The sequence below is a fragment of the Pimephales promelas genome, chromosome 10, assembly GCF_988280905.1.
Source record: "Pimephales promelas chromosome 10, fPimPro1.hap1.1, whole genome shotgun sequence".
NCBI lineage: Eukaryota > Metazoa > Chordata > Actinopteri > Cypriniformes > Leuciscidae > Pimephales > Pimephales promelas.
The window spans coordinates 14,251,747-14,270,981 of NC_142778.1; the positions used below are offsets into that span (position 1 = coordinate 14,251,747).

At 44.9% G+C, this 19,235-nt stretch overlaps 1 protein-coding gene across 1 annotated transcript in view; it reads right to left on the reverse strand.

The window, feature by feature from the left end:
- The window catches only part of cd151l (CD151 antigen, like), a 69,752-nt gene extending 67,892 nt beyond the window's left edge, over positions 1-1,860 (reverse strand). Inside the window, exon 1 of the mRNA XM_039681834.2 lies at positions 1,639-1,860. The gene's annotated coding sequence lies outside the window, so the exon portion shown is untranslated. The remainder of the gene's footprint in view (positions 1-1,638) is intronic.
- Between the last annotated feature and the right edge of the window lie 17,375 nt (positions 1,861-19,235).

The following is a 19,235-nucleotide window of genomic DNA, read 5'->3' on the forward strand; positions in this document are numbered from 1 at the left end:
CCAATGCCAAAAACAACATGGAGGGGTTTACAAAGTTTCAACGTTGTATTACAATATGACAATGTGTAGATGTCACGCTGGACTACTATGTCTAGAGAAGCAGTGGCAGAAACGTAGAAGACTAGCATGAACAACTTTATTCTGTGCTACCGTCTCCAGAAAAAAAAGTGTAGAAAACTCAACACTGAACCATGAAGAATTTTCCATACAACCTGCGCATTGAGAACAATATATGTACAAAAATCTGATTTGAACTGACATTCTGAAAAAGGCTTAAATGATGATAAAACTTTAATTTTGGGTAAACTATTTCTTTAAGCTAACAAATAAATGTATAATTACATCAATGTTTCTCTAAAAATAATTGATATGAAGAAAGGGTTAGTTTCTCAACTATGTGTCATGTGAAACAAACACTGACACTGACTCACACACCCGTTATAAACATCTGATACCACTTACAAAACAGTAGGCTACTAAATGTACTGGCAATACCATGGTATGATGTTCCAGCTAATATTCTACTTATGAAACACCAAAACTGCACTATACGGTAACTATTTAGTTAAGGGTCCAATTCTCACTATTAACTCGTTGCTTATTAGCATGCATACTACTAGGATATTGGCTGTTTATTAGTACTTATAAAGCACATATTAATGTCTTATTTTGTATGACCACAATCTACATTCCTAACCCTACCCAATTCCTAAACCTAACTACTTTACTAACTATTAAGAAGCAGCAATTTGTAGTTTATTTAGGCAACAGTCGTAGTTAATAGTTAATTAATAGTGAGAATTGAACCATCTAAAGTGTGCCCCTATGGTACTTTATGATAAGATTCATTTAAAATAAATAATAAATAAATAACAGTTGTGCAACACAACTATACTGCTCACTAAAAGTAATGTGTGACACAAACGACTCACTCACCTGTCTGAACATGTTAAGAACAACATGTTCGTTCTTTACACCACACAGCACAAGCCAGGCTGAATTCAGAATGAAACACTACCATAGGCCTACTACTTTAAATTGCACACAGAGTAGTATGTTAAACTGAATCCAGCCTCAGAAACAGTTGCAGAGAACTTTTTGTGCTACATTGTTTGAGCAACGTTCAATTGAAAGTATTTACGCACAATGAGCTTCATGTGAAGTATATTAGCACGTTCATTTGGATTATTTGCTGACCTTTATAATCACTCATCTCAGTCTTATTTCCTTAGGCAAGTTAATTTAAAATGTTATCTTCGGCACAATATTGTCTTGGTCCCGTTTTGAATTCTACCGCAACACACTAACCGTCCGTCTAGAAATCAGGTTAAACTCTAACTTACTCTGTTACTCTGAACTAATTATAATGTATTCAAAATTATATTTATTTATCCCAGATTGTTCGAGATGATCAAACAAAATCCCAAATCCATATTGAAAATGTGCTAAAAACAGAGAATGTATTTAGCAGTGCACTAACGTTACATATAGCCTAGTAGCCTAGACTTGAGAAAACCACAAAGATACTTAACGTTACTGTCGCAAACTGGCCTCTAATCACAGTTACTAAAATACATACAGTCTACAGCTAAAACACACCGACGAACAATTTTCAATAACTTTAACGTTAGATCTTACCTTTATCAGCTTATGTCACACAAAGACTACAAACAGTGAGAACTGTTCAAATTGTAAGAATGGGTCTTCATTCAAAGATAACTTAATTCTCAATTTATGGGCTAGTTTACTTATTTAGAAACATCAACAAAAAACATAAGAGAGCCTAAAAGAAAAGTTCAAACGTGCTCCACCCGATTCACAGAGGGAGCAGCCGGGTTGCCAGGTCCAAGGAAAAAAATAATTTCAACCCAAAATTACGGTGCACCGGAAGGGACATGCTTGGTTCACGTAGTTTTCTGTTCAAGTCAAGTCACCTTTATTTATTTAGCGCTTTTTTTTTTTTTTTTTTTTTTTTTTACAATAGATTGTTTCAAAGCAGCTTTACAGGAAAATAGGGGATAAAAATAACATCACATTCAGCTTAAGTAGTCTAAATTCAGTGATTGTTCATTTTTGTTGTAAAAAAAGTTAATAATTATTTCACATAGCCGGAGAAAATCGTGATTTCATCATTCAGCTCAATTCAGTTCTCATTTTGGTGTCAATGCAGGCAGATCATTATAGGCTATTGAAGAATATTAAAGTCCCCGTGAAATCAAAATTGAACCTATTTACTTTGTTAGCGCATATTACTAGTCTTGTGGTGAACAATTAATCCGTGCAAGTGAATATATATTAAAAAAATGTTTTACCTTAGTAATCTTTAATCAAAATCTGAAAAGTTACTTCCGGTCTGGAACGGTTTCTTTTTCTGATGACGTAGGTTTCACAGTTTGGGTGGGGAAACGCTTAACCACTCCCCTCAAACCGTTAGTTTGCTATGAGCGAGAGATAGAGAGGAGGAGCGCTAGAGTAAAACCCTGCCCTCTGTTCAATATTCCGTTTCACTTGGAAATACGTCACAGCACTGGAGAAAAATCGTTTGCAACTTCCGGTTCACGGGGACTTTAAATTAAATGTCCCGAAGGGTCACTGCCCACTAGTCTACCGTTTTATTCGTTGTTGTTTTTTAGATCGTATAGGCATAGACATCATATAGGTAGACGCCCTATCGACCGCTACAGCCTATTGGTACGGACGAGAATTGGAGCCGCCATCTTAAATCGGTCCTCCGCTCCGCTCAGTGTAATCTGAATGGCAGGTGAAATGAGCTGTCAGCGCATTAAATTAATCATATCTCACTGAATACTGAACTGATTTTCACACGTTTTTTTTTTTTTTTTTTTTTTTGCTGCAAAGGTCATTCATGTAGCTATGGTACAGGAGACATGGTTTGCCGTATTTTAATATCCATTGTAGGTTTAACAGTAATATAATATTCTGATATAAGATATAAAGTGACCAGATATAAAGATATAAAGGATATAATGTATTTTATAAATCGCACACTAAAAATATAATAATGAAGCAGAAATAGTAAGATATTTTAATAAGTTGAAGAAACAATTTATGATTGACACACGCACAGACACACGAACAGACACCCCACCTCTCCATGCCGGGTGAACACTGGCTGATGCAGTAAACAGCATTTCACAACGATTTCAGTACAGAAATAGCAAATATCCTTGCTCCTTTTCGATTATCTGGTAATAATATTCTATTCACAAAATACAACCAATAGTACGGTAATGTTAAGACTTACTTGTGAAAAGCACTATTTTCGGTGGTCCGGCGTTTAGAACAAGAAAATGCTCCACAATGCTCTGGCATCTTATCTGCTGCCACGCAACGAGACTAATACGACCGGTTAAAGATGGCAGCCGGATTTCTCGTTTTCCAGCGGACAATAGGGTATCTAGTCTCAATATGATATCTATGGCCATAGGCTACTAGTTTTAGATTTTAAGTGTTTTTGTTGCTTCTGCTCATAAAGGATGCATTTATTTGATCCAAAATACAGCAAGAGGACATAAATTAGGATAATGTTGTGCTGTGGATTAAAATTTAGATAGCCCTTATTCCTAAACGAACATTTAAAACCAGTAGGCATTTGAATAGGTGCAACATTTGCTATGATTTAAAAAAAATTAAATAAAAACTTTTTAATGCACAGACAAAAACCATGGAAGCCCGTTTCCGCCACAGTTGAGTATATCTAAGTCATAATAATGAGAAACTTTCTTATAATAATTACTTAATATGCCTATCTCGTAATAATGAGAAACTTACACATAATAATGAGATATTAAGTCATAATAATGAGAAACTTTCTTGTAATAATAAATTAACATCTCGTAATAATGAGAACATTTCTCGTAATAATGACTTAACATCTCATAATAATGAGAAACTTTCTCGTAATAATGACTTATTTTCTTGCACTTGAGCAAAGGTACTGGCACGCTAGCGCTAGTTCAGCATTTAAAAAAAAAAAACACAAAAAAAACGTCTCAAGACCTTGCGTTTTCCCCATTCCACTGCCTACTTATGTGTAAATGTCTCCAAAGTCATAAACATCTTGAAGGTGATTTCTGTAGCCTATTGAAATCTTCCACCCGCAGATCAAATATCCTAGACGCTACTGCAAAATACGAGTTATATTAACAGATATACCCATATGTTTTATGAAGATGTTACACTTAAGAGGGGCAAAGGGGAGTCATCATAATTTATAAATGGTGTTAATAAAAAACAAATTGTGAACAACAATATTGTGTCTTTCTTTTTAAATGGCCCTTGGAATTTTAGAAAAGGGATAAATTGTGTTTGTCCTCATAAAATGCTAGGGCACTGTTTTGTAGCTGTATGACGACCAAAAGAGAATAGTACAGCTAATCAATCAAGGATCATATGATTTCATCGTATACAATATGTCTAATGGGTTAAATTTGGTTAATATCTAAATGTAACGATAAATTCACAACAACATATTTCACTCAGTCTTCCATATAAAAACCTATGGTGAATAGGCCTATGACTGCAGTAGGTCATATACTTGTCATAACATAGTTGATTCAACTGTGTATTTTAAATTTTTCAATTCACAAAAACACATAGTCTTCTGGCTGAGTGAAGAGAAACGAATCGGTTACCTAACGTAACCTCGGTTCTCTCTAGATGAGGGAACGAGTATTGCGTAAGCTAGCTTACGCTACGGGAAAGATTCATCTTTGCTGAGAAGTTGAAGCCAAAAAACTATTCCATAATTTTGTAATCATTGTCAACGCAGTCTCTTCTGAGGCAGACCCTGAGCGGGCTAGCTAGCGGCTCATTGGTTCGCTCAGAGAGAATGCACGAACCTATGGGAGAGCGGCGCTGAGTCCGCGCCCAATGAGCGGACGGCGCTCGCTCACTGCGTCACAGCCCGCCAAAAGGGGCGTGGCTACATTGTATAAAGGTAGCTCTCCCAGGCTAGTTCGTCGATTCTGTAGCATGAAGCGAAACGCTAGTGGCGCAAGCACGGCCGGGAACGCAATACTCGTTCCCTCAGAGAACCGAGGTTACGTTAGGTAACCGATTCGTTCTCTTACGAGAGGTTCTCTCGTATTGCGTAAGCTAGCTTACGCTACGGGAACACCTGGTCAACGCCGTGCGCGCTAAGTAACCACTAAGCATCCCAGGGGGGAAACACCGGGGGAATCTTTAAGTGGATGAAGATAATAAGGCGGCCAGCATAGCGGCCGTTATCATCTAGTGCAAAACGCCCTAAGGCGGCCGGCGAAGCGGGCCGTGACGTGTAATGCATAAGCACATAGGGGAACACAAGGGGTGAGCCGGTTGTGATGGAACTCCCGATAGTGCGGCTTTCTATAGGAGAGCTGTAAGTACTAGACCGCCAGAATTTTAGCCTGTAAGGCTGGAACTTCCAAGTTATAAAATCTGACAAAAGTGGAGGGGGAGGCCCATCCCGCAGCCACACAAATGTCGTGAATGGAAATTCCGCAGGACCATGCCCACGATGAGGCCATGCCTCTGGTGGAATGAGCCCTGATGCCCAGGGGCAAGGCAGGTCTTTAGCGGCATAAGCAGAGGCAATCGAACCGAACGACACAAACAGCTGCTCTGAGCGTCTGAACGCGGCAACGCGTGTAGTGTACACTCTGAGAGCCCGAACCGGGCAGAGGCGGTCAGCGTCACGTTCGCTATCGGATGCAGGCAGCGCCGATAGAGAGATCACTTGCGCCCTGAAAGGGGTACCAATCGCTTTCGGGAACATAACCGTGTCTAGGTTTTAGAATGACTATGGAGTCATTCGGTCCAAACTCCAGGCACGCGGCGCTCGAAGACAGCGCGTGAATGTCCCCCACTCGTTTTACTGAGGCGAGTGCCGTCAGAAGAACGGTTTTTAACGAGAGGTATTTTAGCTCCACGGACTCAAGTGGTTCAAAATGTGGGGCTTTCAGAGCTTCTAGAACTATAGAAAGATCCCAGACCGGCACCGTAGGGGGGCGAGGGGGGTTCATCCTTCTGGCTCCCCTGAGGAAGCGGATGATTAGCTCGTCTTTGCCCAGAGACTGGGCGCGCCGGGGTTCAACGAACGCCGCAACGGCTGCCACGTAAACCTTAAGAGTGGATGGGGACCTGCCCTTATCCAGCATCTCCTGAAGGAACACGAGCAAAGACGAAACCTCGCACGTCCGTGGGTTCAAATTTTTGTCGGTGCACCATTTAGAGAACACAGACCATTTTGCAGCATAGAGCTTTCTGGTAGAATCCGCTCTGGCGTGTTTGATCGTGTTCAGAACCCCTTCTGGCAATTCGACGCGTAGTCGTTGGTCACCCATGCATGAAGCGCCCAGCGCTGTGGGTGGGGATGCCAGATCGAGCCGCTGGCTTGAGTGAGGAGATCTGCTCTGATTGGAATGGGCCACGGGGCTGTCTGTGACAGCCGCGTAAGCTCCGGGAACCAAATCTGATTCTCCCAGCGCGGGGCTATGAGGAGCACCGAGTGGCGTGAGTCCCTGATTCTCCGAATGACCTGCGGTAGCAGAGAAATCGGGGGAAAAGCATAGAGCGGGCGGCGGGGCCAATCCTGGGCTAGCGCGTCCTCGCTCTTTGAGAAGAATATTGGGCAGTGAGCGTTCTCTTCTGATGCGAAAAGATCTATCTCCGCTCTGCCGAATAGGCACCACAGCGTTTGGACTGTTTGAGTGTGCAGGGACCATTCTCCGGGGGAGACCAGGTTCCTGGACAGCATGTCTGGACGTGCTTCGCTCTGAGCGAGAGCAGGTGACTCTGGGACCACAATAGGATGCGGCGTGTCAGATGAAAGAGATTCCTGGATCTGACACCGCCCTGACGGTTGATGTATGATACCATGGCCATATTGTCGGAACGAATCAGGACGTGGTGACCATGTATGCGCAGGAGGAAAAACAGCAGCGCGTTCTCGACCGCGATCATTTCCAGACAGTTTATGTGTAGGGAACTCTCGTGGCTCGACCACTGGCCGGCGGCCGGTGAGCCCTCGCAAACCGCACCCCAACCCGAGTTGGATGCGTCTGTCGAGATGACTTTCCGGCGAGAAAAGGTCCCCATGGTAACGCCCCTCTGAAACCACTCGATTACTGACCATGGCTGCAGTGCAGTGATACAGGTCGGAGTAATCTTGATCATCTGAAGGCCCGTCGTCCACTCGCGGTGGGATACACGGCTCTTTAACCAGAGTTGAAGGGGGCGCATGTGCAGAAGACCCAGCTGTAGCAGAGCGGAGGCTGAAGCCATATAACCCAGCATCCTTTGAAAAGATTTCAGGGATGTGTGGGTACCCATCTGAAAAGAGGCGGCTAGGCGCTGAACACGGCGCGCGCGCTGTGTGGATAAGCGAGCCGTCATTGTGACAGAGTTCAAATCTATTCCAAGGAATGAAATAGTTTGACTGGGCTGGAGAGAGCTCTTTGTCCAGTTGACAGAGAGTCCCAGCGGTTCCAGATGGTTGAGGAGAACTGTGCGGTGCGACAGAAGCTCCGTCTGGGAATCTGCTAGAATCAGCCAGTCGTCCAGATAATTCAGAATGCGCAGCCCCTGACTCTGCAGGGGGGCGAGCGCTGTATCCATGCACTTCGTGAACGTACGGGGTGCTAAGGATAGGCCAAACGGGAGAACGGCATACTGGTAAACTTGACCCTCGAAGGCGAAACGTAGGAATGGCCTGTGATGAGGGTTTATCTGGATCTGAAAATAGGCGTCTTTCAGGTCTAGAGAGATGAACCAGTCCCCCTGGCGGACGTGCGCGAGAAGTTTCTTGACTGTGAGCATTTTGAACGGTCTCTTCATGAGCGCTTTGTTCAAAGCCCTGAGATCTAAGATCGGCCTGAGGCCGCCGTCTTTCTTGGGAACCAAAAAATAACGGCCGTAAAACCCCGACTCGGTCATAGATGGCGGGACTCTCTCTATAGCGCCCTTCTGCAGTAGCTTGGCTATTTCTAAGCGAAGCGTGTTCATAGCAGCCGGGCTGACAGTGGATTCGAGCCGCACGCGCGAGCGTGGCGGGTGGCGGCGAAACTGTAATCGATAGCCATTCTTTATTATGCTTAAAACCCACGGGGAGATGCCGGGGATGGCTTCCCACGCTTTGCAGCATGCTAGCGGTTGAATGGCGATTTCGCCCTGATTGCTGCACATAGCGGGCTGGACACGGGGTGTGGGCGCGCTTATAATGTGGTTGGCAACGGGACTTACACTCAGAGAGGAGTTTATGGGCCGTGTGACAGAGCGGGCAGAGGGGGGACACGCGCACAGGCTCGTGGGCGTGCTTATGTTCTCTGCTACTGGAGCGGATAGTGCTCGCTCCGTGAGAATGGGCTCTGTGAGAGACCCTGGGCATATGGTGCTTGTGTGTGTAAGTGAGCACATGCTTGTGGGCACATTTTTTACACTTGAGGCTTTTATGCTCTTTTTGTGAACTCTCTGGGTAGCCGTGAAAACGGCTTTTAGTCGCTCGCAAGCGGGCAGGGAAACCGGCTTGATTGTGGCGGAGAACTCTACTGTAGTCGGCGGTGAGACGGGGACTAACAGTGGGCAAAGCTTTGACGGCGGTCCGGCCGCAGCGGGAGAGAGCCGTCTTTTTCTCAGCTGTGCTAGGCAGACTTCTGTTGATCGGGCTTCAGCGCGATCTTGGGTCGAGGCCCCCGGGGAGGAGGCTGTCTGCGGCGGCTGTCAGAGCGAGAGCGAGGGCGGCCGCCCTGTCTACGCTGGGGCTGCTGAGCTTGCTGAGGCGGGCGCTGCTGTGGGGTTCTGGCAGGTGGCTCATGAGAGCGGCCTGCCGAAGAGCTAGAGCGGCGGGGCAGGAACAAGTTCATGGCCTGAGTCGCTTTCTGTACCTCGAAGAAGCGGTCAACGATGCCCGTGACGGCAGATCCGAAGAGCCCGGTCGGAGATATAGGCGCGTTGAGGAACACGGCGCGTTCTGAATCTCCCATGTCGGTAAGCGTGAGCCATAAGTGTCTCTCAGCGACACAGAGGGCGGCCATGCATTTCCCCAGGGCTTGTGCGGCGGCTTTAGTGGCGCGAAGGGAAGATCCGTAGCGCTTCTCAGATCCGAAAGGATGGGCGGGTTCCTACCGCTGTTCGCCATTTCGCACAAGATGTCGCTCTGGAGCACCTCAAGGACTGACATGGAATGCAGCACTGAAGCGGCCTGTCCGGCGGCGGCATAGGCGCGGGCATGGAAGTTGGAGGTCGCTCTGCACGCTTTAGAAGGAAGCGTATGGGATGAACGGCATCTAGCAGAGGGCGGGCAAAGATGAGTGGCGACCGAGTCCTCGACGGGCGGCATGGCAGTATAACCCTTCTCGGCGGCTCCGTCCACTGAGCGCAGCGAAGCGGACACATCGGAGCGGTTACGAGCCGAAAGAGGGGCATTCCAGGATTTCGTGAGCTCGCTGTGTAGCTCAGGCAGGAATGGTGCAGCCCGGCTGCAAGCGGGGGCCGGGCGCCGGTGCAGGAACTTCCCATCCATGCGGTTCGGTGGTTGCTCGGGGGGAGGAGACCACTCGAGACCCAGGCGGTTGACAGCCTGTGAAAGGAGGCGCGTTAGTTCCTCCTCGATGCCGGCGCGGGTCCCCGCAGACTCTCTCGTCGATGAGCCGATCGACGACCAATCCTCGCTGTCAGAAGCGTGCAGCGAACAAGAGTCCTTCTCATCCGCGGTGTCGTCCGAGGCGACAGAGCGGCCACTCGGCGGCAACTGTAAGTCCGGCAGGGGCGGAGAGGGAGAGCGGTCGGTGGGCGGCGGCCCACATGGATCCGCAGGGGGCTCCGGCGGCCTCTGGGAGCGGCGTTTCTTCTTCCGCTGCGAAGTGAGAGGCGGCGCAGGAGCGGTTTTGACCGCCTGCAGTCGAGCCCGCAGGGAGGACAGAGGCAGGTCCTCGCAGTGGTTGCATCCTCCGTTGGCGAGGGCGAGCTCTGCGTGTTCCACTCCGAGACAGAGAACGCAGATGGGGTGGCGGTCTCCTTCCTCGAGTGGAGAGCGGCATGAGCCGCAGGAAATTAGAGGCATCTTTAAAAAGACGCTCGGCTCTTTTAGGGATATGGAATAAAGGATACGCGTCGGATGGCGCTAGCTTGCTGGGCGGCTGAAGGTGGCAGACGGCCGGCTTCCTCAGACTCCGGAGCTCGCTAGAAGGTGCCCTCTCGACGACGGCGGCTTCTTCCCAGGACAGCGGATGCGTGTAGCTCGCTGAATGAAAAAGAATCGACGAACTAGCCTGGGAGAGCTACCTTTATACACTGTAGCCACGCCCCTTTTGGCGGGCTGTGACGCAGTGAGCGAGCACCGTCCGCTCATTGGGCGCGGACTCAGCGCCGCTCTCCCATAGGTTCGTGCATTCTCTCTGAGCGAACCAATGAGCCGCTAGCTAGCCCGCTCATGGTCTGCCTCAGAAGAGACTGCGTTGACAATGATTACAAAATTATGGAATAATTTTTTGGCTTCAACTTCTCAGCAAAGATGAATCTTTCCCGTAGCGTAAGCTAGCTTACGCAATACGAGAGAACCTCTCGTAAGAGAACCCAACCAAATAGCTACAGATATTTTAAGCTGTGCAGATCTACTGTAACGTTTATATTAAAATTAACAAAAAACAAAAGAATTGTCAAGTCTATGGTTATTAGTGTGTAAGGGTCAAATTAATTGATTTGTGATTCAATATGTGCCTATGTAATTTCGTAGTATATCCCCCAACTGGAAGCACCAGGAACAACAGGGGTGTAAAACTGCCTGGGGCGTAAAACCATACATATCCATAATAAAGGCTAGATGTCTCATCTGCGCTGCTGGCCAATACCATAGACTATTTATATAGAGACATGCCACTTCCTCAATCCTTAATACAAATGTATAGGGAAAACCCGTAACACCAAAGATGGTGGTTGTATGCACATGTCCCGCCCCTCCCGCTAGACAGCCAATCGTCTGCTTTTAACAGTCAAGCCGGGAAATATTTAAGCCTATCGTCTGGTTCCACCGACGCATGCGCACAGTTGAGGTTTGCGATAGCGGAAAATACGTTACTGTTTAAAAAGGCGGCAGATTTGATATGCAGTGTATGCATGTGTTGTGTAAATATCAGACATCCCAAGTCTCCCAGAAGTTCCGGGTGTCTCCCGCAGATTGATAGCGGCTCGCTGATGCCCGCAAATTAGTTCAAATCTCCCGGAATCTAGAGTGAGCGATCAAGAGCGCGCACATACTGTGTTTCAAACTGTGCAGCGCCCGCGTGACAGAGCGAGAGAACCCTTGCGCATGCGTAGTAAAAGTGTAAACTGTGGGAAAAACATAGTTTTAAACATTATTTTGGGGCAAAGTCATGAAACTTTTTCAGCGATTTTTTATCATTTTTTACTGCTGTTTCTGTATGCAGTTTTTATGTCCCGGTGACCAGTGAAAGTGAAATAGCTGCCCGGAGGTGTTGCCAAGATGAGCCTGGTCTTGTTAGTCCGAAATAGCTGCCCGGAGGTGTTGCCAAGATGGCGGCCAAGTGGCATGACTTGCCAAAAAGGACTTTGCCAATACGAAACAACCGGCACATCCGGGAACTTAACTGTCAATTTTGCCCCGCCCCCTTTTGGGGGAAAACAAACTAGACTCCCCATAGACTTCAATACAAAATAACGGCAAAAACCAACGTCCGTACACAGCCGACAGGCATAAATAACTGAAGAAATCACTTATATAAAACATGTCAAGTAATTATATGTCCAACCTGCCTGCCATAGAGCGTGAAAGATACATAGCTACACAAACTTAATTTGGTCAATTTAAAAAGTATGTTTAATGTATGTTTAAGGTTGCTAGTGTCCTGCTTTCTAATCAAGCTTGAGATGTCATGCAATACATTATTATTGAGATAATATTGTTCAATCATGTTTAGCCTGTCTGTGCTGTGATAATACTTTATTTTAAAGATGGTGTTGTTTCATTTATAGGAATTTACACAGCAAGCAAAATGAAAAACTACAGATCATTAGAAGCGCACACATTTTTTACAGATGGATGGGTGCAGACAGTCCATCATTTTAAACCTGAACGATCTGAGAGTACCATTTTTAAGACCCAAGTCAAGCCATCCTATAGGGTCACAGAGAAGCCTCACAACACCTGGGTTGCTGTCAAAAGTGATGGGAATATCCTGGCAGCCCATTGTGACTGCATGGCAGGGTAAGACCAAACTTATAGAAACAAAATAAGAAGAACCAAGCTAAATATGTGTGAATGTACTTGGTCAGTAAACTGTGATTATGTTTTGTTTTGTTGTTTTGTTTTGTTTTTCAGACTTGGGGAAAGCTGTTCACATGTTGGTGCAGTAGTGTTTAAGCTGGACGCCTGTGTCTGCCTGGGTTACAACAAAGTCACATACACCAGTGTCGCCTGTGCCTGGAATGGTGTTTCAACCAAAAAAAATGAGGCTGCAATGATTAAAGACATTCTACAGCAAGCACACCCAAAAAAAAGAAGTGTCAGGAACCAGAGACCCATTCCAAAAGCTTCAGCCTCACAGCAAAATCAGCTACTGCAAATGCTCTCTAACACCAAGGAGAGCCATGCTAATGTGTTTACCTCCAAACCCTGGTACAACAATTTAGAAGGCTTTACAGAAGAGCAGTGCTCCCAAGTGGAAGAGGAAACAAAAGGCCAAGCTGCCTGCATAGCTGGCATCAACATCGGGTGGGGCGGATCACATGCTCTACTGCACACAAAGTCCTGCACACATCTCTGGAAACACCATCACAAACATTAATTAATGACATCTGCAGTAGTAACTCATCGGTCACACTGAGAGTGTCGTCTTGGCAGTGGGGCAAGGAGCATGAAGTGGATGCCATGGACACCTATAAATATGCTCTGTCCCTGTGCAGTGCCACATCCAACACCTCACGTACTGTAATGGTGACATGCAGGACATTTTCAAGACCCACATTAACCTAAAAGTGACTAAAGCTGGCTTTAGAATTTCTAAAGAGAGGCCACACATTGGGGTGTCTTGTGATGGGTATGTTTCATGCTGTGCAGAGTACTTGAAGCCAAGTGTCCCTTTAGATGTGCAAACAATCCCACCATCAACTGGACAGAAGATGATAAAGGACATCTGGAGACTTTATTCTCCTTGAAGAAGAACCACTCATACTACACACAGGTACATTATGATTGCAATCTATTTAAAAAGGAAAAAAAACTTGATATAGATGTCAATCTGAGAACACACTATAACTAAAATAAACATATGTTTTACAGGTGCAGATGTTTACCTGTCTAGCAAGCTATGCTGACTTCATGACTTGGACCCCACAGCAAAGCACCATCTTTCATGTTGTAAGAGATGAAGATTTTATTTTGAAAAGTCTAGACACAATTAGCAGGTTCGGGGCAAGGCAGATATACCTGCCTCATTCACCAGGATGGACCAGGAGGTAAACCAACTGATTTAAATCACTGTTAAACACTAATCAGAGAGACAGTGGGTATTGTGCGTATATATTTAATATAATAAATAATACATTACAAATAATACATTATAATAATATTACCAAAGAACAATAATGTATTCAAAGTATTCAAATGCTAAATGCATGTTTTCAGATGATGGAGGCAGAAGCTACAGACAGTGCAGGGACAGCTTTATGTTGAGGTGGATGCAGGTAGATCAGGGATACAGTGTATAAACCAAGAAACTATATCATTAAGATGGTATCGCCTTTATATTGATTATTTCTCATCCCCCACTCTGTCATGGTTAAATACAACAGTTGATGACATTGGTTAAAGGTTAAAGGCAGCACAGATATGCACAATTTTGTCTATTGTTGCCACCTCTTTGTCTTCAATTTCATACTGGACAAACTGCACAGGAATGTTGCTCCTTATAAACCATATAGTTATTAAACATTGATTAACTGAATCATACATGGTATGGTAAACTTACCAATATGTACTTGAACGTTGGATTTGACTCTGGATTCCTCAACTTCTCTCCCTGACAGCTGTTTCCTCCCTTTGGTGAACTCTGGTGTAATTAGGCTGGCACCTAACAGTGCAAAGTCCTCTTGAAGGGTAAATCCACGATCAGCCAAGATCTGTAACACGTGTAAAGAACAATACAAACTATTTGTTATATACAGTATGTACAGTATAAAGGATATCCAGAGCACCACTACCTAGCCTCATTTCACCACATTTATGAAAGTTTTAAATCAAATAGTCTACATTACCTGATCTCCAGGTTGGTGGTACAGTGGGGATATAAATCCTGATTGTCTGACAATCTTTACATCAGATGCTCTGCCACCCCAACCCTTTGATAGGAATGTGATACTTCCAGCTGGGCTGCAGGCAATGAAGTACTTCACCGTTGTCCATTTCTTGTAGTGCAAGTAAGTCTTTGCCCTGTGTGTTAAGCAAAAAAAGTGTTACATTGTTCTTGTATAAATACAACTGTTCTGTTTTTCTTTGTATGCCCTACTTACATTGCCTTGAGTTTTCTGGAGTATTTGATGTGAATTTCGAAACAGTCAACTATTGAGGTTAGATGGTTAAATTTTGCTCTCATGTGTGGTGGTGTTGTAGTGAAGAGACTTTCTCTGTCTGGCCAATGGATAAGGAATGTAATTTTGGCATACATGATGTTGATCCATCTCACAAACATGTCCGGGAGAGTAGAGTGTCCTATATGCAGAATTTGGCTAAGGAGGGCAACAGATGGATTCAGCCTCAGTTTCAGAAGGGTCAGAAAGAGCTGATTCTGCGTGGGCAATGGACTAAGTATTCATGCAAGCATGAAAACACTGCCCAGCTAAGTCCTGTCATGGTTTTGCACTTTGAGTCATCTCCTTCTACTGCTTTGACACTAAGGCGTTGTCTTGACAAGTTTTCCTGAGCAGTGTCTCTCTGCTGTCTAGCTTAATCTCTCTCTCTCCTTAACAGATCAATTTCTGCCATCATCTGAGCCCTTTCACTCTCTCCAATACAATACAAAAAAGAGCCATTAGGTTAATAAATGAAACAGGATATGCCACGTGCTGATCTAAATAATACCACTGTTATGTATACTTGACCTGTGGTGCTGAACCAGAAATAAAGTGAGTGAGTTCAACCCCAGTAAAATGGCAGTCGTGTATATGACATGGTGTCAGAACAGAAGTAAGCCTATCGTTAATTTAACACACGAGTAGAACATTGTACGACGGCCGACTGTTTTCCAATGGAGGTCCTACACTATAAGCCACCCAAGCTGTTTGATTTCGACTGTCCTAATGTGAGCGCCGCGTGGAAGAAGTGGCAGCAACGTTTCGCCCTGTTCCTCACAGCATCGGGAAACAGTGACGCATCTTCAGTGAAAAAGGTTGCTATTTTGCTCACAATTCTGGGAGAGAGAGGATATGATATATATAGTAACTTTAGATGGGCACCGGCTGAAGGCGATAGAGACGCGGAAAATCGCAATGACTTTGATACGGTGCTCAGAAAATATGAGCAGTATTCCAACACGAGGAATCCAGTGATGGCTCTGCGAGCACAGTTTTGAGCATATCAGAGACCCAAAGGCCAGAGTTTAGAAGCATTCGTGAATGATCTCAGGATGATGGCAAGTAACTGTCAGTTTGCTGATTTAGAGACCATGTTACGAGACAAATTATTTTTTCCATAAAAGAACCGGCAATGAAAATTAAAGTAATGGGCGATGACGGCAATGCATCCCTTGAAATAGTGATACAGAGAATGCGCACATTTGAGAGTGCTAAGCGGGAACTTGATATGATACAAGGCAAGTCGCCGCAATCCCTGGACAAGTCAGTTCACACTCTAAACACCTACACGCGAGGCAGAGACCGTGCACGTTTCCGAGGATGAGGGAGACAGCGCGTGCAGTTAGCACAAGCTAGTAACCACAAGCTAGTAACCACCCACAGAGTGGCGCTACCGCTAAAGCAACGCAACACACGTCCAATGCATGTAGCAGATGTGGTACAACGCATCAACTAATCGCAACTGCCCCGCGTTTGGTAAGGAGTGTCGTCGCTGTAAGAAACTAAATCACTTTGCAGATCTATGTCAAGCCAGAATGCCTAGCTCTCGTAGCAGAGTTCGTGGTCATGGAGTATCAACTGTACACACAGTAGAGTCTGATTTTGAACATTTCTTTATAGACTCAATGACACATGATCTCAGTGACCCCTGCTGGTATGAGGAGGTAATTGTTAATGAGGACAAGATTAAAATGAAGCTTGACACAGGAGCAGATACAAACTGTATGCCACTGTCACAGTTCAGACAGCTAACAGGATACAGCAGCATCTCTGTTTACAAGTCTTCAGCTAGACTGTCTGGATATGGAAAGCACCACATAGAGCACATAGGAAAAGTTCATTTAAAATGCTCGACACGCAAGGGTGCTCAAGCAAGCTATGATTTTTTTCCTCACTACTGAAAATGGACCAACCATCTTAGGTTGTCAAGCATGCTCTGGTCTTCGACTCATTAAAAAAGTGGACAACATTGAAAAATCACTAACTCAAGAGGATTTGGTTTTCGAAATTCACATCACATCAGTACCCTGATGTGTTTACTGGTCTTGGAAAATTCACAGAACCGTATGACATTAAGCTGAAGCCCAATGTGTCAGCTGTAATTCACCCACCGCACAGAGTGCCTTTGAGTCTTCATAAACGTCTTAAAGAAAAGCTTGATGATATGGAGGATGCTGGCATCATCCGTAAAACATCAAAACCGACAGACTGGGTCAACAGTCTGGTGGTAGTGGAAAAGAAAGATGGCTCACTTCGTTTATGCCTGGACCCTAAAGATCTGAATCTTGCCATTAGAAGAGAACACTTCATGATCCCAACCAGCTCTGACGTGATCAGCCAGATGTCAGGGAAAATAATGTTCACAGTGCTGGATCAGACAAGTGCATACTGGCAAGTTCCGCTCACTGAAGCCAGTGCAGATCTGTGTACATTCAATACTCCTTTTGGGCGATACTCCTTCCAGCGAATGCCATTTGGAATATCAAGCGCCAGCGAAGTCCTACAGCGAAGAAACCAGATGGTTTTTGGGGACATTCCAGACGTGCATATAATAGCAGATGATCTGATTGTCGCCTCACTAGATGAGAAACAACATGACAAGACATTACATGATGTGATGCAGCGAGCTAAATCCATGGGGTGTAAGTTCAACAAAGAAAAGATCAAATTCAAGAAGTCTGAACTACATGGGCCATGTGATCAGCAAGGTAGGTCTGAAGCCTGATGAGTCAAAAGTGACAGCCATAACTGACATGCCTGACCCAACTTCAAAAGAGGATCTGCTAAGGATCATGGGCATGATCAATTACTTGTCACAGTTCATACCTAATCTGTCCACAATAACAACGCCACTACATAGTCTACTCAAAAAAGACACAGCATGGATTTGGGAACCACAGCATGCAGCAGCTCTTAAGACATTGAAAACACTCATCAGCAGCAAGCCAGTTCTCAAGTTTTTTGACATAACCAAAGACACCGTGATACAGTGTGACGTATCATCAACCGGTCTAGAAGCCTGTTTGCTGCAGGATAATCATCCCATTGCATACGCATCTCGAAAAGTTCAAACAGTATGTGTAATGGAGACCAGTGACAGTACAGTGTGACCACCGCCCGCTGGAGATAATTACCAGGAAGCCACCGCACAAGGCTTCACCAAGGCTCCAGCAAATGTTGTTTTGCTTGTTGAAATACAACATCAATGTGAAGTACCACCCGGGAAAACACAGGTACATTGCGGATACCTTAAGCCGTGCGTATCAGACCAGTGATGCTACATCTTCCAACATAGAGGATGCACAAGAGCTACGGGTACACAGCATTACTGAGGTACTACCTATGAGCACTCAACGAATTGAAAAGATCCAGCAAGCATCAGCAAGTGACCCGACTCTTCAGGCAGTAAGAGCAGTGAGTTAAGGCCGTGTGGAACCGTGCAGTTGTGGTACAACCTCATACCACCCCTCGGTCATACACTGTCATGACAGAAGATGGAACCACCTACCGACGCAACAGAATTCACCTGTCTGCTGATCCTGACAAATCAGCGCTTCAAGAGATACCGGACAGTGCTGACCCAGACTGTATATCTCCTGAGCAGATGGAGACACGAGAGTCCCCTACAAATTGTTGGTTCCCCAAGGCATCCTCACAGCTGCCAGTGTCAGTCTGTGAGCGCCCAGTCAGGGCAAGATGTTTGCCAAAGAGATTTGATGACTATGCTTATGTATAAGTAATGCTTAAATATTGTGCATGTGTTGGTAGCTATACGTTCAAGTTTTAGCTCTGCAATTAATATTTAAGTTGGTGAATTTAGACTAGTTAAGCTACATTTATTTTATACCCACCTGTTGATTTAAAATACATTGTCTTCACGCAATTAGGATTTTGCTAAGAGATATTTTAGTTAATTAAACATGTTTGATGAATAATATGCACTATACGTTACCACTGTAAGTACAGCTAGAGTGCAATTGTGGTTAAGCATATCCAGTTCAGTAATAACGACAAATAAGACTTGTGGTGGGATATGTTTAAAACTTTACAAGTTGAGTTTATGTTTACAAGGGGAGATGTCACGTGTGTCACGGTTAGTTGTGGAGTGCAGGCAGAAGAAGACAGAAGAGGCAAATGCTCCAATTCAATTACTTTACTGAAGACTCAAAACAGGTACAGGTACATGAAAACGAGCAGGAACAGTCACAGAACTCAGGGTAACATTCAACACAACGACTGACAAAGACTGAATCAAACAGAGGGAACTAAATACAAGGAGGAATCAAACATAATGATGTGAAAACAGGTGATACAGATGATGAGGATGATGCACAGGTGCTTGATGAGGGAGTGAGTTCAGGTGTGGCGACAAGAGGATCCTGGGAAGTGTAGTGAAGAAGACGCAGACAGAAAGGTGCAGACGGAGACTGTGACAACGTGCTGATCTAAATAATACCACTGTTATGTATACTTGACCTGTGGTGGTACTGAACTGGAAATAAAGTGAGTGAGTTCAACCCCAGTAAAATGGCAGTCGTGTATATGACAGGATACCTTGAGTACACTAATTTATTGTATTTACAGTTTTTCTCAATTGCTAAAACACAATTTCTGAAACCTTGCTCCATTTTCTGAAAACATTAAACACA